Source organism: Microchirus variegatus, assembly GCF_963457635.1.
Source record: "Microchirus variegatus genome assembly, chromosome: 9".
Taxonomy (NCBI): Eukaryota; Metazoa; Chordata; class Actinopteri; order Pleuronectiformes; family Soleidae; genus Microchirus; species Microchirus variegatus.
The window spans coordinates 12,467,142-12,491,604 of record NC_139810.1 but is presented as its reverse complement, the minus strand read 5'-3'; the positions used below and the strand labels follow the sequence as shown (position 1 = coordinate 12,491,604).

The window sequence follows — 24,463 nt, the reverse complement described above, 5'->3', positions numbered from 1 at the left end:
ACGTCACGCTAAATTATCTGAACTCCCATTTTGAAGCCTCCAGAATCACGATTTGGCCAACCAGACGATACCAGCAGTCAATCACACTGAAGTCCCCTCATAATAGGTGCTGCTCTCTATTGGCAATTTTCAAGTGTTTGCAAATTTGATATTTGTGTTCTATTGGGGGAATATCTGAAAACTAGAAATCCGGACCATTGTGTGTTGAACACTCACACAGTATTAGTGTTGTCATATTTAGATATTTTAATCCAGATATACTTTATCTTTCATTGAGCGTGTTAAAGCACACCAGGTTTGTCACATGCAGGCTCAAGAGCAACAGAGACATAAGAATGTGTGTCTGAGGGAAACTTGTAAACTTGAGTTGCTTGGGAGAAGCACAAGGGTTAATTTTGTCAACCTGCAGAGACTCAAATAGCTAACCCCCAACCCCCACACACACACACAACAAACGTTACTTCATACACACTCATACACACTACTGTCTCACTGCAGGGTGTGTGTACAGGGTGTCTGTGTGTGTGCTTGCATGTGGCTTGAGTTGCATATATAACAGCAGTATTTCTGCACATGGGAGCCATATAAAAAGCATTACATCCAGCGCCCTCCCAGCCTTACCATGTTATTTACAGCTGCGGAGGAGCTCTGTGGCTACACTGCGCTTGCTTACACTCGCCCCCCGACAGCACGTTAAGAAAAGAGGCCATGAATTTGGAGGCACGTCAACGTGCACGCTCCTCTAAGGCACAAGAAAGTGTTGTAAAATGGAGAGCCGGTGGAAAAACATAACACACTTTTGCCGAGCGCTCTAGTTGTTGGAGTTGCCCTCCGGTCTATTGTGAATGTAAGGAATTCACAGCAAGGGGTGGAGGAAGAAAAGGCCGTTTGCCTCTGCTGCTGCTGCGTCTGCTGTTGTGCAGATGGTGAGATGTGTGACACACGTTCGGTCACACACACACATGCACACGCTCATAGCGGGAGGCTTTTGAACCGAAGTTCACAAACACACACACGCCCCCCACACGTGCATGAGTGTTTAAGCATTCATAAAAAAACAAGCAAAACTCCATATGTGCACACAAACAGACAGATATGCAGACACGCATGCACACACGCAACAGGAGTTTTGAGTAAACACATAATGGAAGGTCTTGTGACTGCTTCTTTTCTTCACAAGACCACCAGACAATTCATTTGTTAATAATCTTTCCTGCATAGTCAATCAGGCCTTCACGCTATGAAGTCACCACACATGATTTTATCTGTTGTTGTCTTCAACCGTGTTTCCTGTTTTACTGTTTTTATTTTGTGAGTGTGAAAGTGTTGAAATGTACTGTATCTGTCTGTCTCGAGGCATCAAAACTGCTAGTGTTTTTGTTTGTTTAGTCAGTTCTTGTTAGTTTATGTTATGTACTTCCCCTTTTATTTTGATAATGTTCAGTCTTCCTGTCGTGCTGACACTTCATCCACCTTGACACACCTCTCCTCATTCCTTCATACACTTCACCTGGTGATCCTCAGTAATCACACACACCTGCCTTTGATTCCCTCTCCCCTATATAATGTCCCCAGTCCCTCAGTCATGTTCTAGGTTTTTTGTTTATGCTAACTGAAGAAAACTTTTTTCCTAGTCTGTGTAAGATTGTACTTTGTAAGCTCAGTGCAATTTTTTTTGTATATATTTGAACACCCAGAGCTCCAGTGGCATTGTTTGTTTCCCTTTGCTAGAGGATCATATAAGAGCTCTTAATTCATTCGTTCCTCCTGTCTCGTGGATTTGGATCCAAGCAGTGTTTACACCTTCTTAACACTATCTATCCATTACAAACCCTTATAATTGCATTTCCTCCTCCAGTATCTGTAATGACACATCGTTTTCAGTGCTGATCCCGTGACATTTCTATTGACAGATAAAGGAGATGATTCCTTCAGCTATACTTAGCTACTAAAGTTACAGTGACAACACCTTGAGCTGTTTCCCTTAGTTAAGGCAAAAACAATGTATGTTTTTCTTCTTAGTTTGAATTGTTTTTAATAAAAAGACGGCTCTTCAAAGAGGATTTTCAAAGTAAAAAACAAACAACAAAGAAATGGATGCAATACTTCTGTCAAGCAAAACTATTAGAACTGACTGAGGGAGCAATTGTGTGTATACAGCACTGGCACAGGGGCAAGTGGGGTCAAGAGGCATGTATCCTGTAAAACTGCTGAGGAAGTAGTGAAATTTAGTGGCAGTGGAACTCTTTGTTTTTTGTCATACTCCAACATGTTTGCAGTTTACAGAGCCATATACAATACTTTGCTCCACTTTTCCCTCCCCGGTGCTATCAAGAGTTCCCCAACTCTCCCCCGTGCATGGGCGGGCAGTGCTGCCTGAGGCACAGGGAGAGTCGGGGGAGCAGAAGATATTCCAGGATGTCCCTTATTTTTAACTGCATTTATTGGAGCGGTGGAGCTACAGCTGGAGTACTGCAGTGCATGGAGCTGTGGAGCTCCGGCGAGTTCTCGCAGGGTGAAAGTATTGCCAGGAAACGCAAAAGTTTGGTCTAAAAATATTTCCCAACCATGACCCTACCCCGGGCTCCGTAGCAGTTGACGGTTTTATTGTATTTTCTTTCAAATTTAACAGTTTCATATACTGCAGTTTTAAATAAACACCCCATGTTTAGACATGTTCTATTCTATTATTGTATTATTTTTTCATTCATCATAGTTTATCATTAATATCCATCTCACCTGAGTATTTTTGATTGAATTCAACCACATCAAAGACCTGAAATCGAAATTTTGATACCAAATCTCTTTCCCAGTCAATAAATTTTACCACAAGTTGCCCACGGGACATCTCCACTGACAGCACTACTGAGGACTCTAACCTCACAACCATACTGTCTGTCAGCAAATGACTTTTGCAGCTTCTTGCTTGTTTGCACTGGAATGACCTGAAGCACAGCTTGAAGCAAGCCGACACTCGAGTGAACTTCCCACGCTCACTGCTCACCAAAAAGATGTCGACAGTATCATTTTCACTATTCAGAGTTCACTTTCATGACATCTTGATGTGAGCAGGGTGGTGAGGTTAGAGACACGAGGCCCTTTATCGACAATGGCACCAGTGCTACTCCACTGTGTTTGACCTCTTGGGTACTTGGAACCAGAGTGAAGATAATTATTCTGCAGGGATTTTATAAAGTTTTGCAAAAAAAAAAATTCCCCTTTAAGTTCTTGGTGTAGTTGTTTGTTTCCAGTGCTGGCGTTCAGAGCCAGAGTGTGGTGGAAAATAAAGTGCAAACACAAGCCTCTTTCATGCAACACCTTTGGAAGTTTATTTTCCCTGTGTATGTTGGGAACGAATGGGGGGTGGGGGGACAAAGAGAGAGACATGTGTCTTCTTGCATGTAAAGTGGTCGGTGAAATTCTCAGTCAGTAGTATGGCAGGACATTTATTCATGCTCTCTCACACACACAGGGTATAAGGATCTTACCTCATAAAAATGTATGTATTAACATCACTTGAATTACTGTCCCGCCCATTAACGAGATATAACTAAATAAGAAATAGATAAACTGGTTTGCTGGTTTGTGGAGGACAATGCAGAATGCCACCAGCAGGGAAAATCCACTGGTTGCTCAAATGTGTTCATTTTAATGAAAGTCTATGGGAAAAAATTGATTTCTCACTTGATTTATGACATCAGTAAACATATAAACATTTTCCTGAGGAGTTAACGGTCTAAGGCGCTAGGTTCAATAGATCATGATGCCAATATTAAAAATATAGCTGTAAGTATATTATAAGTAATAAGTATATAGCTGTGGAGGGTAGCATTACACCTCAGCATACAGTCTGCAAGAAGTTTTTTGGAAGAAGAAGAAAAAGACAAACAAAAACTGATTTTTTTTTTTTTAAGTAATATTTACATAGAGAGCAACATGGAGAATATTTTTTGGTCCTGTCACACTGCATGGCAAAATATGATGGTCTGCAGTCGTTTAACATAATATATGAAAAGAGTCGAGCAATAACTTTTTTTCTTATAAATATATTAATATTCATCTTTTATCTCTGGCCTATTTAATGTAATCCTTGCACTATTCCAAATGCAGTGCAGCACAGGGATCTATCTATCTATCTATCTATCTATAAAGCAAGTTGAGTCTGTCTGTCTGTCTGTGACGGGCATAGCTCACTGACCATTAGTCAGATCGCCCTAAGAATTTGGCTATGGGTTGAGCATGGCCCGATGGTGTGCATCCTTGATTTTCACATTTTCATGCTGCACTTTTGCTGAATTATCACGCTACACCAGGCAGGCAGCGGCTCATCAGCAGCAGCTGCGCTGTCTGGAGCAGCGAGGTGGGAGTGAAGAGGCTGTCCTCATAGTGGGTGAGACATTTTCACACAAAAACACTTTTGTTTGTACCTACCTGTATTGATATAAGGGATCTTGCTGACTAACCGGAAAGACAAATACTGACTTAGTACAGTCACAGATCAAGTGACTGTATTATGACTGTGACTGTTTATTTTGTCAAATAAAACAAACAACAAAAAAGAAAAATAAGCACACAACTTGCAAACCTAGGGCAACAACATCATGTGATGGGAGTCACAGTGGGAAGCTATCTCTGACAAACATACTAACATCTTGGCATCACTGAAAACCCTATTCATTCTTTTCAATGCTAATGTGGTGTTCTTATTTTTCTTTGCTGTCCCCCCTAGATATTTACATATAGATATTTTTTTTTCTTACTGCAGTAAGTATTGATTCAGCATTAGTTTATAGTTGGAACTGCTGCAGAAACCCTCTTCATCTCTCATGACATTTCTTCCACACCAGAGGGATTTTTTTTTCTTTCAGAAAACCTTTTCAGATGTTTTACAGCTTGGTATTTGTATCACACTTTGTTCAGTTATTGGGAAAGAAAGCTATTAAGCAGCAGTAACTTGTTTTTTTTTTCTTATTATTTCTTGGCCATTTGAGAGTAGAGACAAGTAATGGAAACAAAGTATTACTCATAAGTTAGTTGAATTTCTACATTGAAGTTGAGAGCTTTCTAGCATACAGACCCTTTTTTTTCCATCCAACTGATACAGCAATCATACAGAGTCATGGCATCAGCTAACTAATGAATATGAGACCATTATTTCCTCATTTTTGCTCTATGTGGATCTCCTGACAGGCTCTGCCCACCTGTGACATCTGACTGGCTGTGGGTGTTTGTTTACCTTTTTTTGGATGAGTTGATCTACTCTGATATGTAAATGATGGACTATGACGTGAAACGGTACCGCTCAAAAAGATATGTCTTGAAATGCAAGAACATCTATGCGCAGCCTAATAATCATCTCCCGACGAATATTTAATTATATCCGCGAGAAACGCGCGCGGATATTATGGAATCGGTCTCGCGCGTCCGCGTCGTCATACACAGATTTTAACCGTTAACGGGATAACTGGAAAGGCGTTTGAGATTAAAACATTTTTTTTTTATGGGTCACATACACCCTGTAGATGATCCCTATTGATTTTGAGCTGTCTACCATTATTATTAATTAGTTAAATAATTAATTAATGATATAAAAACCATATTTTCGCCTGTATCTTCCAAAGTATTGCAGGTATTGGCTTCAAATTTTGCATGGGCATCACATACCACCTGAGAATTATCCCTATCTTTGTAGCTGTATTATTAATTGGCAAATTAATTAATTTATTATGCTAAAAACACATTTTCGGCTTTATCTTCGAGACTGATGGAGATATTGCCTTCAAATTGTGTACAATGATTCATGTAACAACAACATCTACAAGTACAATCATTATTACTTTGGCTATGATTGGTAATAGTTACATAATAAGTTAACTGGTTAACTTATTAGTGAACACAGAATAAATAGTTAAGGCATTTTTTCTTTATTATTGAGCTCATTTGGACACATTGAGGGTATCATGGGTTTATTTAGCACTTATTCATAATATTTATTACATTATAATATAAATTTATTAATTATCATATAAAAAATTGTTAAGCCTCCATTTCTTTATTGATGCATTGAATGGAAAGTTTGAACATATTGTATGCTTTTTCATGAAATTTAATAAACATAGTGTATGCTTTTTCATGACATTTGGACACTTTGAAGATATGGCAGGTGTGGTAAGCATTTTAATATGCATAATATTTAACAAGGTACAATAGGTTAACTAGTTTTATTAAAAACTAGAGAGAAATTTATGAGTTCAGGTATTCTGTGTTCAATATCCAGTTTATATGGATACTTTGAACATGTAAAAAGTGTAGTCAGCATTATATCATAATATTTAACTGTTATTTTGTTGAATTTATTAATAATTAATTAAAACAGTTAGTGGCAGGTGCGACTGCGTATACTTTGGGTATATTGGAAAGTTGAGGATTGGACAAGTTCGCGGATATACCCCTTGCTGTCGGCCCCCGACAGCGTAGGCTAGTTATCTCCTGCACCTTCATCCATGGGATCATTGTCAAAAGCACTTGCCGATGGCTCTTTGATGACTAAAACATGACGAGACTTGTGTGAGTTTTCGTTGACGAGACGAGAATGGACGAAAATGTTAGTGGGTGGTCTGTCAGACGTTTAAAACGCATGACATTTCTGCTTATTGTGCGTGTCAATTTCCAAGTTAGGGTGTGGTGATCTCACATTCCAGAGCTTTTGTTGTTTTTACGGCCAATCAGCTGATGGTCACGGAGAAAGCACATGGCTACTTAATATGCACGTACCCAGCTGCTGCTTCTGCAGTGTGTGTGTGTGTGTGTGTGTGTGTGTGTTTGTGTGTGTTCACCCTTCAATGAAGATGGATAAGGAAACCCACAGAAGGACTGAACTGTGGCTGCACTTCTTAACAAAGACAGAGACAGACATAGACACTTCTGCTCGGTGAGTGGACTCGTTAGCATTTTAAGCTAGCTGTCTTTATGCTAACGTGTTAGCAAACAACAAACAGATGGATTATTTAGCGGCAGAAAGAAAGCAGGACATGACAATAACTTGATACAATAGTTAGTAGTAGTGGCTAAAGTTAGCTTGTGTTACGCTAACGTCAATTCATTATGTGTTTGTTTCTTTAGCAGCATGTTTAGCCATGTTTACATTCAGTGACGGTGTGGTCATCTCTTTGTGTGTTATAATAGCCAATCTACAAGCTCACAATGTGTGTTGAACTTATAGATCTGCTGCTATTTTCAGAACTTATGTGTGACACTTCCCGACAACAATCTCCAATACTTATTGACCTAAATAAATTTGTTAAAAGACTATACTTGTTTTTTCGACTAAAACTAGACTAAAGCCCTTTTGAGTTTTCGTTGACTAAAACTGGACTAAAACCATCACATATAGAAGTGACTAAAATGTGACTAAAACTAATAAGCATTTTCGTCCAAAAGACTAAGAGTAAGATGGTTGTCAAAAACAACATCGACTAGCACGGGCATTTTTAAAAACGGAGACTTTCCCCTGTGTTTGTGCCGTTCATTTACACACAAACGGCGATTTCACCTCTGAAAACGATTCTTTATAAAAACTGCAAAAGTGGAGATTTTGGAAAACTCCATTTTTGCTTTGCATGTCAAAGGAAAAAAATGAGAAAAACAGAGTTTTAGGCAATCTACGCTCCAAAAATGCAACCTTTTTACATTTGGTTATGATCATTTTTACATGTTACATGTTTTACGTGTTTACATGCATTTGCAAATTCAGCTCCTATATTACGTAGAGGAGCAGAGACGTGTCTGGTGGGAGAACTTTGAGGATGAGGTTATTTTCCCGGAGGAGTGGCGTGACAATTTTAGAATGTCGCGATCATCAATGCTGTCACTGTCACTTGAATAGTTCGTCCATACATCGAGGGTGAGAGGTCAGTCATGTTGTTGTCGATGAGGATTCTGATTGGCTTGTATGTCTTTTTCCTTCTTCCTACACTGCCGCCCACAGGCTTGGCGTAGTTATGATGGCTCTTGACAGCTTATTTATGCGGGTTAATATAAACGGAAACTTTTTTGAAAAAGGGAAGAAAATATCCGTTTTTAAAAATATCCAGCTAGTGTAAACGTAGCCTCAGAGTTTTCACTAAACCTGATTTGTGAAATGGACCCCAGATCCATTGTACCAATCAGTCTATGTAGCGCCATCTCATGTTAGTCTTTTTACATGCAATTTACAATAATTTCAGAAAAACACAATTACAAATCCATTTCTAGAGAAATTCGCTACTCCCAGGATTTAACTGCCTCACCTGTCTTTCTGCTCAGCCGTAGCCTGGGGTGTCAACTGCCAGTTAGATAAAGATAAAGCAAGATACAGGTTATTTAAAAAAAAAAAAAGGTCTCACTTCTGTCACTTTAAATACAACACATGCATGCAGCATTTACCCTCCTGTCTTCATGCTCCTGTTGGACACAAGCAAAGGATGCATTGTGCAAGAGTCTCCTAGACCGTCCACCAGGATAAGTGCTCAAACCACACCCATGAAACCAAACACAGATTTGTCAGGGAAAATCACGCTGTTGGCTGTGTCCCATGGGTGGACAGGCCATAATCAAGGCATTTATTGGTCATCATTTGGCCCAAAAATTGGGAATTATTGGAAATTGCAATGGAGATTATTATTTTGATGTCAGTTAGTTTCCATAACCCCCATCTGGAAACCATGTACTGGTTGAACTTATATACAGCACATGCCGTACAAGATAATGTAAAGTATATGTACACATTCATGCACACACAGAAGGCAATCAGGCAGCTAAAACTGAAGACAGGTGTAAGGAATTCAGGAATCAGTATCAAAATTCAGATATCAATACGATGCCCTAATAATGACTGAGAGTCTTTGCTGACATGTTTTCCCATTCAACTGACAAAAGGTTGAGTTGCTGAGCCCAGAGCATGAATTACATATCTGAAAAATATGTCTGCAAAAACCCTTTAGGTCCATGGTTCTCAAACTGTGGTACATGTACCGCAAGTAGTATGCTTTATATATAGGTCTTTGGAGCTGGTCTGACTGTGACTGTTCTCACCATCCTTCACATCTGCTTATCTGAGATTTTTCTTGGTCTGCCTCTTCAGGCCTTAACTAGAACTGTGTATGTGGTCTTCCAATTAAATCTCTGAGATAGTTTTCTGTATCCTTCCCCTAAACCATGATGTTGAACAATCATTGTTTTCAGGTCATTTGAGAGTTGTTTTGAGGCTGTTTTTGTTGTTGCCACTCTTCAGAGAAGATGCACAGAGAAGAAACACTTGCAGTTGTCCTCCTTAAATTGGATTCACCTGTGTATGGAGGTCAAGGGTCACTGGGGTTACCAAACCAATTTTGAGTTCCAATAATTAGTGCTAAAGGTATTGAAATCAATAAAATGACAAGGGTGCCTAAATGTATGCACATGTCTAATTTTGTTTAAATAATTCTTGCACACTTTCTGTAAATCATATAAACTTTATTTCACTTCTCAAACATCTCTGTGTTTGTCTCTTATATGATATATTTAACTGACATTTCTTATCCAAACAACCAATGATTTATAAAGAAACAACTCTTGCATACCACTGTATTTACACCACTGTATTTTATTGTTGGTGATAACGGTGTTACTTCGAGTGCTCAATATTTTTCTTAGGTGGTTCTTGGAATAACAAGTTTGAGAACCACTGCTGGTTTTGTAATACTTTAAACCCCATAAAGTTGATTTCCTCATTCATATTTGATAAAACAATCATTAAACGGTCATGCAGGTATTGAATTTAATTCAATATTTAATTCAACTGATTTTTTTTTTTTCCACTTTGTGAGGTTGCATCATAGTGGTGTGTGTTGTGTGTATGTTGGGGTGTTTGTGTCTGTGCCACGAAGGTGATGATGACTGCTGGCTAACAGCTGTATCTGTGTGTGTATGTTTGTGTGTGTTTAGTCAGGTTGGCACGCTCAGCAGCATTTCCACCAGGTCAGTGTCACTGTCATGAGGCCAGGAACAGAGCAGGAACTCAGGCCAAACCAGTGGAGCCAGAGCCAATTACTGATGAAACAAAGAAAACTCATTCACATTTCCATATAAAACACCCACCAGCACACACAATGAACATATTCATCACTTTCAAAAGTCACATGTTCTTTCACAACAACAGACCATAATCTCCCCTTTGTCTCTCATAATCTTATGGTGCAGTATCTTTAAACACATCTATTTACATCACATTACCTCATACAAATTAGCTTTTACGGCATCTCCTTTCATTGAACTTTATCACATGTCGCTCACGATAAATCTCATAAAACTTCGTCTGATGTCATCGTTAATGTTATCTCGTAGCTGAATTCATACGGTGCAAAATAAACGGTGTGTTGACTAAACTGCGTTTCCATCGCGGTCGCATCACAACAGAAGCATTCAGCTCAGTGACACAAGAGTTTAGAAATCCAGGTCAGAAGAAACAGCCACGCAGAAAAGCAGGACACTGACAAACATCAGAACTGATCCTAAACTAATATTTGAACTGATTAGCCTTGATTTGTGCCATACTAATGAAGAGCTAAAACAGGGCTGAAGAATAAACTGTCCTGTGCAAAGTCAATAGCTTTGCACACTTTTCCAATCAAACAGGTTTACTGAAAAACGAGACCACCCCCACTGTAATTCATTTGGAAATGTTCTGGGGCTCAAGCTTGTGGAAATAGCTTTCCTGGGATATAATTGAGTTATTATTATTGGCTTCTCTGAATTTTGGCACTGCGTGTATGCATTTATTCTTCTTTAGCATGTGAACATACAGTATATATCCCTGTGTGTATTGTGTGCAGTTTTCAAACAAGGGCGTGACGATAATTCTTATCCCCACTGTTCTTGCAATTATTATTATTATTTAACAAATAGACGCATTGGTAATGTAAAGTGAGAGCACAAATGCATAAAATCCTCCTCAAAGAAAGTTTTTTTTTTTTTGTGTTGCAAAAACAAAAACTTTTCCCATTTCTCTAAATATACATTTACACCATAGACCGTAAAATAAAAAGTGGATGTAGTCTCCAAAGGATGGAAGTATAAATACAAACCAACTCTTCTGCTTGCAGAAAGAATGTCTGTATGATGTCAGTAAACATTTTCCTGATGAGTTAATGTCCTCAATGGCTAGTTTCAGGTCTTCTTCTATCACACATTGTGCCAATTTTGTAATTTATGTTCCCATTTAGAGGCAAATAAGTTCGGAAGTTCGGGACATACGAGTAGACGCCAATGTGATTGATGGCGAGTATCATCCAATAAGGGCTTGACTGAAGGTGACGTCTGTGAACTTAATTGTCAAAAATGATGCCAGCCAAATTGCAGATTGTTAAGCCCAATTTATACTTCTGCGTAAAGTGCTCTGCGTAGGCTACGTAGAGACTCTGCGTCGACGCAGAGACTGTCGAAGAGCCTCTGCGTAGTCTCCGTCTGCACGAAATATTTTTTAAGTGTCCGTCACTCCGTCAAGGGACTACGGAGACGGCAAGAGCTGCGATTGGTCCTCAGGACAGGCTGAGCTAAGCTGCTCTGTGCCGGCTCTCAGTGCGCTCCGGGCGTCCTGACAGAGGCGGAGCTGATCCCTGCCGATAACGCCGCTGCCGAACTATAAATACGTCATATCTTAACACACACAGCACATGTTTAGTCTCTAAATGGCCAATTTCTCGCCTCAAATTATCTTAAAACTGCGTTCCGTGACACAGAAAAGTGAGAAACGGCCACTTTTTCAACAACAACAGTCTTTCTCTCTCTTTCTTTCTCGGACGCCATTGCTCACTGTAGCCAGAAGCACAACAACCTTGCGCAGCGACCCCTACTGATCGGGCGGGAAATTGCAGCGAGTGTCCGTCACCACGACGCAGAAGTATAAATGCTCGAGGCGTCTCCGTGGTGACGCAGACGGATAACGCATACGCAGTCGGAGAAGTATAATGTGGCCTTTATGCGTGACGTCACTAACGGCTGCCACTTGGTTTACACCAACCCATCCATGTGTGGGAAACACAATGAAGAATATATTGTGTATATCAGGGGAAACCCAACTCTGTAAACACATGGCACAGCAAAGAAGATCCAGCTCATTTGAACAGAACTCAGTTGTCCACCAAGGACAAATGACACTTTTGGATGATTAGAACATTCTTGCCAGAGAATTCAGATCGTTTGAAAGAGGTGCGAAAGAAGCCCTTTCTGTTAATGTGGAGAAACTATCACTCAACAGAGGAGGTCTGCTAGACTCGGAACACACTTTCATGAAACGAACCAAACTTTTTGAATAATGTAATGTTCCCTCCTCGCCTGAGGCGCCGCTGAATCAAGCATTGCTGAAAGGAGAAAACAGGACAAACAACGAACAAGAAAACAAGCTCATCTGTTGGTTAATGCAGGGCAACTTGTCTGTGTCTTGAGTTTGGCTCCGGATAGGTTACATAGGGTTTTGTCTTCCGTAACATCGCACACAAAATTCTACCATATGTCGTCTCTTCTCTATCGTCCTAACGCCGTCACTTCTGCCGCTTTACCTTGTGTGTCCTCCTCTGTGTTGACATCCGGGTAAATCAACCTAACCTCCGTACTTTGCGTAGAGATTAAGTTTGATTGGATCTCTTATTATTCTTCTTCTCTTCTGATTGGTTCTCTTCCCATTTCGTCCAACCCTATCATTTAAATCTTTAAATTATTTGTTGATGAAAGTCTAATAGTTTTTGTCATATCAACTCTATTTTTATTTACTTCACGTCTCATATTTGACGGTGAAAAACGGTAAATGGCGTACATTTTTGATCATAGTTTTTGTCAACAAAAACACCAACACTGCCTACACTACTGTCCTGGGGTCCGTTTCACAAAGCAGGTTTAACAAACTCTCAGTCTAACCCTGAACTCTGAGTTGATCTACTCTGAGAAAGGAAACTCTGAGTTTTTCGGTTTCAGAACAGCTGATTTGAGTTAGTTTGTTCAACTCGGAGTAGTTTCACCTCGAGTTAAGCGCGTGCACCACGAGTATAAAAAGACAGCATGAATGGAGCCCCGTTTCGACGAGTCACCATGACAGCGGGGAAGCGGAGGGTGACGTTCTTCACCCACTGGAGTTGGAAAATATTAATGCGTGAGTTTGAGCATGTTTTAGAAGGAAGTGTAACAGCAGCAAAAGAGAGGGAGACGGCGTCTATGAGAACACTGCTGCTGATTCGGAAGTTTAAATGTTGTCCTTTGCACAATCACAATAATATTACAGGGGGAAACTGTTTGAGTTGTAGACTATTAATTTTTTTTCATTTAGGTGTAATCCCGCGGGGGAGAAGCGCACTTGGCAGCAGTTTAAGATGAAACATAAAAACATTGTTCAAACAGGTAAGACCTCGGTATAATCTCATGGGATTACCTCATTTTGATCATGTTTTACATAAAGTAAATATGAAGTAGCTGTTTGATTGTACAGTTGTTTGATGATGAATGAATGATTGTACCCTCATTTCAGGGTTAACAGACTCAGAGTTTTCACTAAACCTGCTTTGTGAAACGGACCCCAGAGCTCTCTTCCAAAAAGGATCAACACACAAACAGAGAACAACTCCAACACACAACAGCAGAATGTGTCTCTCAGTTGACCCTAATGACCCTCTTTCAAAAAAACACACTTTCAGGTGGTGAAACTAACCACCTGAAAGTGTGTCAGAGGGTGACAGACCTGCATTGTTTTAGATAACAACAGGTTTCCAGCATTCAGTTTAAATACCTGGATTTTTCCACCAGTTAGTCAGATTTGAATAAGCCTCTTGGATGAGAGGTGAAATGCCTCCAAGTTACCTCAAGCAAGTCCAGTTGTCTACAGCTAACTAGTGAAGATAACTATAACCTGGAGGACTGAGAACATTAACAGACATGATATACAGATACACATACTATAATTACCTTTGCCAATCTGCCATTCTGTTAGAAATGCCCTGTCTTCAGTTTCTTAAAGATCAAATATAAAATTATGTCACTGTCAGAACTCATTAATTTGAATGAAATTTGGTATGTGTATGCACGATCACACACTACCATCAGACATCAGGGGTGGTGAATTGGGCAGTGAATTTAATCTAACATTGGAAGTCCCATTTAACATTTTCAGATCGCTGTATCTTGGGTTCATCTTGTAAGATCTGAATGAATATTGCCATGCTATTGCCATGTAAGATGTAAGGTCTGTGCTCTTTGCATTCATACAGTAATTGTATACAAGCAAAGATCAGCAACAGCACTGTATTCGGCTCGAATGCCTGATGATGGCTGATTTGGCATCTTCAAGCCTTTGAGACACAGAATAGCTGACACCACAGAGTGAGTCCCATATCACCGATGCCGCGTTTCCACTACATGTTCCCAGGGCAGCCATACCGCAAACCTGCTCCCTGTAAACTGCCAGCGAGCTGGTGGGGAGTCCAGTAATCCAGGTACCTGGTACTTTTTTTAGTGCCGAGGTGTGCCACACTAGTGGAAAAGGGGTTATAATTAATTGTTTACTGATCAGGAATCAAGGAATGTTAAAAGACTAGTCTATCGAGGGAGTAAATAAATGTTTTTTTTGGCATCAGCATGAGAAGCCAAGTATGTGATTAGAATTATGATATATGAGTTACTGTGAAGATTAATAAGAGAGTAAACAGGCAGCAGCACGGTTTACACAAAGACTTTGGGTCCATTACCATGGCCTTTTATTACACCTGGAGGATACCATGGCATCTAGTGTAAAACTCAGAGGCGTACGCTCATTTATGATAAATGTCAAGTTGTTACTCTGCATCGTAAAGACAAATGTGCGGGGAGGGTTTCCATTCATGCGTCTATTATCTGCAGTACACAGCGCACACTCTCTTTGAGGTTTGTTGGGGGGGAGCTGGAGCCAATCCCAGCGTAGCAATTTTTCATTGCCCCTCTGTTGCTCTTCTGTTTTGTACACTGTGTTGTTATGTTTTGTTTTTCATAAGCATTCTTAAATGTTTTTATGGCTGTTCTATGAGCCATTGAATTGCTCTATGGGGATTTTTTTTTTTTTTTGTTAATTGAATTCAATAGAATTGAATTCTGTATGGAGTTTGCATGTACTCCTGTATGCATGCATGGGTTTCTGTCCTCTTCTTTTGACCAAAAACAGATCCATATTTGTATTTATTCCACAAAACATGAAAGCTTCAAACAACCCACTTCCAGTTGGCCTGGTCACACCCAGTGTGCTTCTGCTGTCTGTGTCATTTATTTGGTGTCCTGTGCTGCAAACCCAACTACCCCATGAGGATAATAAAGTTAGCTGCTGCTACTAATCCTACTGCAGGGCTAACATATACCACAATGTGGTCAATAAAACATTTTGAACCCAGTATTTTTTTTTAATGTGTTTAATTGGCGTTCATTCACAGGCCAAATGATCCTGCAATGCATGCAGGTTTTAAAACAAAAATGCTTTTGGCTCTAATTGGCGTTGGTGGGAAGCGAAGACCCAGGTGAACATGTTTATTTCTTCTTTGCCTTCTTCCTTTTTGGCAACGAAGCAGATTCCTGCATCAATCCTGGTGCAACATTACAACACACAAAAGAAGAAGAAATCACAAATCAAGAACATTCATGGTGCATGCAACACTGATGCATGAAGTATTTTGTCAACCTGATTTAAGGAACTATATTATATTTAAAATGTCACATACACTTTAAAAAAATATTGTATTTTTACACATGATTTAATTTAAACTAAAATGTAATAAGAACTATGCACTAGTAATAATTTAGAAAAACTGGCAATAGTTTAGAAAAATTGTGTGGAACTAGTCCAGGAATGTCAGCACCACCATCTCCTCCACTGAGGGTTATTTGTCTGCACACACACACACACACACACTGCCTCCAGCACTCAGGTCCATGTGGTCCATGGGCGCATGACATTGTGTGTGTGTGTGTGTGTGTGTGTGTGTGTGTGTGTGTGTGTGTGTGTGTGTGTGTGTGTGTGTGTGTGTGTGTGTGTGGGTGTGCAGAGTAAAATTTGCCCTCATGTAAAGGTCCAGCTCTCATAGCGTGTGTCGATAATGTCCACCTGTGTCTAACAAATCCCCACTCAGGATGTTTGTCTCTATTCTCAGCCTCAGGTTAATAGTTGACTTTTTTTGGAAGGACCTCCTAAGTAGATTTTTAAGAGACTGACTTTGACATTTGTCCAAACAACTCCACCCTGAAGTATATTGTGCTGTAACACACTCACACCCAGTGACCTGAAGACAGACATACAGTTTTTTGGAGCTGATGATGTGATTTCATTTTTGCAGCTGAAAAAAGTGCCTTTCCACAAGCAAATAACGCTTCACTGAATAGTTTAATGATTGTTTTATAGACCAAATTTGCAGCAATGAAACCAAATATGGATTTGGCACTGTTAAGATTATAATACCGTGAATGTTATCAGTGGACTTGCAAATTCAATGTTTTCATCAGGCCATTTTACACATTTTGTGTAAATTTACTTTTCTCTAAATAGATTTAGTTCAGCTTTTCCACTTCACATTGAATAAAATGCTTGTGCTGATGTTAGTAGATCAGTTCCAGTCGTGGAAGAAGTATTCAGATCTGTAACTATATCATAATATGAAAGCCATAATGCCACAGGGTTGACATATTCTATTAGAAGAATATTACAAGACCATGTGTTGCTGCATAACCGTTAACTATACAGTAGGTATATTGTCTGTAACTCATCTCCATCCTCCTCACCCCCTGCCATATTTCCATCAAGTAATGTGACTCAAGGTAATCTCTGTTGTAGGCATCAGCCCAAAGATTGGTCCGTGATGTCACCATCATAAGGAAGTGCTTGTGTCGGCTCCACATACAAGGCTGTGTATGGCGGTGTCGGCATTCACTCATCCTTGTATTTGACCCTGTAAACAACCTCTGGAGAAACCTGCAGCTGACTGGGGATTCAGATGGGTCACACTAGAACCACAGTACACCTAGGACAAGTCACCAGTCCATCACAGAGACAATAGAGACAATTTAAAGTATCCAATTTGCTTAATCCCCAAATCTGCATGTTTTTGGACGTTGGGAAGAAACCTGAGAATCCAGAGAAAACCCATGCACACACGGGGAGAACATGCAAACTTCATGCAGAAAGAACCTTGTTCCGACCGGGTCGCAAACCCAGGTCTTCTAGCTGCAAAGGCAAGAGTGCTAAAGATGACACCAACCCTGTGGCCTGTGAGTGTAAACCTCAGCCAAGTGATTCAGAATGTCACATTACATAAAAGTCCATCAGAAACCACAGACAAGCTCATTTTCATATAACAAAAAAGTTGGCCTTGGCTGTTTTTTTAATCTAATGATTATGTGGACATATTTAGGTCTGGCCTCGCTGAGTGCAATGAGTGCAACAAAGTAAATCCTTCTATTCGTCTAATGGATCCATGTGATGATTTGTGGTGATATGCAGTGTCATACGACTTTTTAAACCTTTTTGTTACTGAGAATATGCAGAACTTGTGTAAGTGCATTTAGTTCCTAATGTACAGTAAGTCTAAAGAATGCACAACATCTTCCAGAATGTTCAGAGAGATGTCTCAAGAACTCCCGAGGACTTTACACTTTGATTACCACCATAACTCTTCATCAAGTGTTGGCAGGTCAAAATTTCATCTTGACCAATGCTGGCCCAAAATAATTTATTTTCTTTCTTTTTTATTCTCTGGTCACTGGATTTCACTACGTGCTGCTGTTCAGTCCCCCGCATTCTGGTCACCCTTGACATTTCCCCTCGTCTAGTGCTGCCATGAGTCGAGATATTTCAAAATTCAATGGGCAGATTGCCATGAAACTCACTGAGCGCATTCACAGTCCTCTCGCAACGACCTGTCTCAGCTTCTGACACCCCACGAGCGCTCGTCTTGCACCATCCACCATCATCCAAGACAAAACCCATTGACTGTATAAAGGAAATGGATGTAGTGTTTGTCCTGTTGTGAAGTCTCGAGATTCAAGATCACACACATGACCGGCCACTTTGTCAATGATACTAGCTCTCAATTACACTTAAATGTCCTGTGCTTTATCATCTGTTTTCCTGTAAATGGGAACATCCATCCATCCATTTTCTCCACAGTAGGGTCGTAGGGGTGCTGTGCCAATCTCAGCTGACATAGGGCGATAGGCGGGGTACACCCTAGACAGTTTGCCAGTCCATCGCAGGGACACCTTTAGAGACAAACAACCATTCACATTCACACTTAAGCCCAATTTATATTCCTGCGTAAAGTGCTCTATACGTAGGTTACACAGAGTCTTCTGCGCCGAAGGTCCGTGGTGATGCAGTCGGATAACGCATACACAGTCCGAGAAGTATAATGTGGCCTTTATGGTAAATTTTAGAGTGACCAATTTACCTAATCCCCATATTGCATGTTTTTGGACTGTGGGACCCACGCACACACAGGGAGAACATGCAAACTCCATGCAGAAAGGCCTTTGTTCCAACCGGGGCTTAAACCTGGGTCTTCTTGCTGATGTGAAATGTGAACATGATTTACAAAACTTTCATCATGTTCTATTGAAGAGCTGTAACTAGTAACTAATAATTGAGATTGGTAATTGAGACCTGGGGGAGTAATTAACCATGTGAAATCATGTGAAAATTGTTCACTGAAGTTGAACTGCTACTTCCTTGTCATACTTCCTGACAAAACCATTATTTTGATTTTCAGCAAAAAAAATGTCACCCAGCTTCTTGTTCCCCATTGCTGGACCTTGACAACGGTGCAGAAAATGTGTCGCTCCACAAACCTCCATATCAAGTCAAACATGCTGACTGGTACTGATTAGGAAGGCATCACCTCCTTGCTCTAAACACTGCTTGGGCTCAACTGCCGCAGCGCACAAGGCTATTCCAGTCATTAAAATTAAAGCAACAGTAAATTACATCCTGAGCTGCTGCCACAACTGCTGCAAACATTTTATTCTGCTTTTCGTAGAGATCCTGCCCCATTAGTGTACTATATACATCCAGCATCTGGTTTCCATTTGTGTTATGTGGAGAAGATGGTGATTGTGGTTCTCATCAGCCAAGCTTTTTTTCTGCCTTTGTGTCTTTATTTCTTTGGTTTCTATTGAAATTTCTATGTACGTGTATGTGTGTGTGTGTGTGTGTGTGTGTGTGTGTGTGTGTGTGTGTGTGTGTGTGTGTGTGTGTGTGTGTGTGTGTGTGTCTGAGAGTGAAAGAGAGAGTGAGAGTGCAAAAGAATATGACAACACCAATGCCTTCATTCTCTGTTGGCATCTGCCATCGAGCAGAAGAAAAACCAGAGAAAACTGTGGATCCGTGGCTCAGCAGAGAACAAAAGATACTTTCATTATCACATTTCTCAGTTTCTCAGTCTTCATCTGCTCAATCCACGCTAATAATCCTGTGTGTTTTATAACCATTTCACAGCAAAGTACATGACATTTTACCCTAAACTGTGTCCCAAAGGAAGAAGGGCAACCAGATCACAGTCCAGCAGATGAGAGCAGCTTCTGACGAGACTGTGATTGTGAAGGCAGTCTGGGCTGATTTCAACACTCACCAGTATCTGTTACATTTTAACAGACATACAGTCTGGCTACCACACACACACACACACACACACACACTGTGCAAGTGTTTGCACAGCTATCCTTGTAAAAATACAGTCATGGCCACTCGTTTCAAGGTGCTATGTATACCCCAATATACACCTGAGTTACTGAGTTACTGACTGCTGTCCGGTGTGATGAGAGACTATACATCACAAACTGTAAATACAAATGGACATACTCTTATATGGTCACAGTTTGAAGTTTTTGCAACTGGACGTTCATGGGCACATACCGTACGAGGCACTTGTTGGATGATACCAGCTGAGCTGTCAATCACACTGGTGTCCACTCAAGGGTGCAATGCTCTATTGGCTTTTAACTGGAATTGAGTCCATTAACTGACGCTAATCAAGAAAATCAAGTCAGAGGTAGAGCATCAGTTTTCCCATCTACTTCAAACAGAGTTAGAGTCCCAGTGTGTTAGGTTGTGTGACATCTTCTAGTGAGACTGCAGTGCAACAAACCAAGGACTTGCCCCTCATTTTCCTCCTTTTATGCACCAGATTTGCCAGAGCAAAGCTGTTCATCACATCGACGCAGATAAAGAAATCGGCACAAGATGGTGACATCCATAAAGCAAGGCCCTTGCTAGAGGTAAAGGGTTATCCTAAGGCTATGAAAACAAATTTCTTAAAGCAGTTATACACACAATTAGATGTTACACCCTGCACTCTTAAATAGTATGAGGCGCCGACTGTTAAGTTGCGCATGCTAAAATAAACAGCAACTTTTTCCCACATTTAGCAAAAAAACATGTATAAAAAACACATTTTTTAAATGTTAGTTTTGACCAGATTTACAACAATATTTGTGAATTTTGTTCAATGTTTAATCTGAATAAAAAATCTAAATCTAAATGATAAATATTAAATCTAAATGTTAAATATATTAAATATACATATAAATGTTAAATCTAAATCTTTCGTTTGAAACTAAATATTTAGCTAATATGCAAATTCGCACTGGATGTACCAAAATAAAAGCTCGAGGAGGTCAGGCTGTGTTTATACAACAAATTTATATAACGAATTAAAACCACCCTAGCGGGAGAAATAAACTTGAACATACACTATCGTGATAATAACTACCTAAACAACGTAAACTGTCAGGTCAAAACGTTTACATTAAAAAGAAAATTATGCGTCAACAACAAATCTATCGATCACACCACGTATCTGATGACAGAGACGTCTGAGCCAGCGGATCATTTCAATAAGACAGGCCGAGGTAACGCTGCTCTGTGCCGGCCACCTGTGCGCACAGATCACCTCCGACAACGTCGCTGCTAAACTATAAATACGTCTTAATACACAAAACGCGTTTGGATTCTAAATGACTCATTTCTCGCGTCAAATGATTTTAAAACTGCGTTCCAGAACACAGAAAAATATTTCTTTATTTGTTTTCTCTGCTGCGACGTTCCAACGAAATGCATTCTGGGATACATGGCTTTCCCAAGTACGAAACGAAACATGTAGATTTAACATTTAGATTTAGATTTAGATTTAACATTTAGATTTAGATTTAGATTAAAATTTAACATTTATATTTAATATTTAACATTTAGATTTAGATTTTTTATTCAGATTAAACATTGAAATTATATTTTCACAAGAGAAGAAAATATCACAAAATTCACAAATATTGCTGTAAATTTGGTCAAAACTAACATTAAAAAAAATCATGTTTTTTATACATGTTTTTTTGCTAAATGTGGCAAAAAGTTGCTGTTTATTTTAGCATGCGCAACTTTACAATCGGCGCCTTATAAAATATAACATGATAGGCTTCAACATTTGATGAGTGGAGCCATGTTTTTTCTGGCCCAGTCATTAGTCCCAGTGATAACAGAGATTGTCCATCAGCGCTGACCATGCATTCTAACAGCTGCAAATTACATCCAGTGATGTCTCCAAGAAATTACCTATTATTTTTGTAAGAAATGTCATGTCTCCTGGGTCGCTTTTCAAACTGAATATGACTGTATTTTTCCACAGAATGATGGCTATGGAGTGTGCTTCCTCTTTACAGGAAGAATGATTATGCCAAGTTAAATCTCCTAATAGCCAATATTTATAAAAGTCATACTGTATTTAATTTGAATCCTTCAATCTACTTTCATGTTGACTTTTTAGTTCCAAAACAGCCTTTTTCAAATTAAAATTAGTTAAATATCAAAATTAGTCACACCTGAAAATGCAGGTCACGTGATTTTCTGTGAACAAATAGTGTGCTAACATGCACAGTTTAATATAGTGAAGGTCATAGTCTGACTAAGACAGGCAATAGGACAACTTGCTGAGTACGAGTATACATCGTGGGAGAAAACCGATTTATTGGCCATGTACGTCTGACTCTGCCTCTGTTTGCTGTCTGTTCCTCTGATTTCAACAGTGAGATTTATCGCACTGTGGTTCTTTATGTTTCATACCTGTTGTACATGATAATCGTGATACAATTTAGAGCGAGCTTGTGGTTGCTGTGTTGTTTTGAAAAAAGACGCCGATGCCAATGTATGATCCAGGAGAGCTTCCGGGTCAAAGACCTGGGAGGAAATGTTTGTCCATGTGCAGATTAGTGCAAAATGGCAAGTCCGACTGCAGTCCAACTAAGCGTGCATGCAGGAATATTCGGGCTATCACATTATCCAGGTATGTTAGCAGTGTTTCAGCAGTGTTTTAAGTGATCTAGAGTTTGGCATCCACAGCTCGCTTGGAACCTCGTCAGAGCAGGTACTAAAGAAAGTACCACATGCTATCACTAAAGGAAAAGCAAAATAACTTTTTTGCTGTCATCTTGCTTTAAAGGTGAAGTAAGTAGTTTATAGTGACATCTAGAGGAGAGGCTGAAATTTACAACAAAGAACTGCTAGTCTGCTCACCCCCTCCCTTCCCCGGGCGCTACGGTATCCTCAGCCGGTCAAATGTCGTCCTCGTCGTCTTTCTCTGTGTCAGCAGATGAGGTTCGTGAGGTGAGGGAGAGGGCGAGCTACCGCGGCCGTAGCAGACGAAGCAGAGAGAGTGGAGGCGGGACTTCCGCTACAAGTAAAGAGACGCTTGATTTATTCTCTCGCGTTTGTCCTTACAGCCTCCGGTAGAAACAAGGGTCGTCGTGGCAATGCAATCGCGGCCTGCGACCATGTAATTTTACGTGACTTTTTGAAACACTACGAAAATGAAACAAAAACTATTATACAGCGACTAGACAATGCAGGAGCACATAATATGTATAAAAAAAGTGGATTTTGGGTCATATAAACCCATAAATACTACACAGTGTCCCTTTAATAGCGCAATCATGCTGTTGTCTCCGTCTGTCTCGACACAAAACAAATCACATGCAGTGCAGGAATGTTTGCCAGGAAACACAAGATCTAAACATGACTATTCTAAGAAACATAGAGAGTTGTAAGGAGTTGATAAATCAGTGTTTTTAAAAGTTAAATACTACTCTTTTGCAGTGTATCTTTGTCTTTTAATTGTGAAAGAAGTGGTTAATTTAAAATCCTGCTTCCTTCTTTTGTTGTAATCAAGAAACGAGATTAATTTTACCTCCTCTTTATAGAACTGAAGCTCCGATCTGCTGCCAGAACTTAATGTCAGCCGCTTACCCAGAAGGTCCACTGTAATTAATTGCTCTGGGAGATATTTGGAAATGTAGTCAGTTGGATACTTTCCTTTCATTTGACTTTGTTTGTGTGCCGTTGCCGGTGAGAATACGATTTTATGTCTCTCTTGACAGGGTCTCATCAATCATTCATCAGCTCTGTATTTTTTAGCAGATGCCATGAATGCAGCATTGTAGTAGACAGAGAAAAAGAAGCAGAGAGAATAATTTCTCCCAAGTTTTAAGTGAGCATTTGTTTCTCTTCATGACCACCATATCTATAGCGGAATCTGAAAATTGGACGTCTGTGACTCCTCTTGAGGGTAAACAGGCTTGTATTGCGGCTGTGAAGGAATGGCTGAAGGAGGAGGGAGGATACTTGAAGGAGGCTGAACAAACAAAAGAAAGCACAGAAAAAAAAAAAAAAAAAAAAGCATCTTCAATGTGAGTGCTCATAAACAGATGCTTTCATAAATCTGCCGAGGAAACACTTTCATAAGATTATTTCTGTTCTGTGTCTCGGCGTCTTCCTTTCTCTTTTATTTTGGGCTGTAATGACTGTCCCATCCACTGCAAGTATGAAGAATCAAAGTAGCTTTGAGGGATAGGTCAGTTTTTTCGATGGTTGGATGTTGTCAGCACTGACTACGCAGCGCTTGCCCCCAAGAAAGCCACTGTTGCCAAAGAACTAAACTGCAACAAAGATGCTAGTCTGTATGATATTTTAAGAATATCATGACTGGAAGCTGAAGCTGAAATATGTTTCTCCCACACCAAAGTCCATTGAGAAAATCCACGTTTTTAGCTCTTGGGAACATGGGAGCTGCTGGACCACTGCTGCCTCATTTGGTAAGTTTGTGTAACGCAGGTAAATTTGAATAACGGATTTGAAACACAAACATCACAAAATAACAGTGGATCGAAAACTCCTGTGTGTCAAGATGTAAGACTGTTTTTATTTTGTCTATGGAATTTGGTGTTGCAGTGAGTGGTTTAGAAAGCAACACAATCTTCAGTTTCCAATTGAAAAAGGCTGTCTTACATCAAGATAAAGGGATTCTAATTGAGTCCAGTTGCATTGTGGGTACGTTTGCTTGTTGCCAGGTTCTTTGCAGATGTATTTATGTTCAGTTAGCACACACAATTTGCATTAAATCAAGCAAATTTC

The 24,463-nt window shown here is 39.9% G+C and overlaps 1 long non-coding RNA gene across 1 annotated transcript in view; it reads right to left on the bottom strand.

The window, feature by feature from the left end:
- Positions 1-15,479: 15,479 nt before the first annotated feature.
- The window catches only part of LOC310931368, a 54,527-nt gene continuing 45,543 nt past the window's right edge, over positions 15,480-24,463 (bottom strand). Inside the window, exon 3 of the long non-coding RNA XR_014592918.1 lies at positions 15,480-15,608. This is a non-coding gene — a long non-coding RNA (uncharacterized lncRNA). The remainder of the gene's footprint in view (positions 15,609-24,463) is intronic.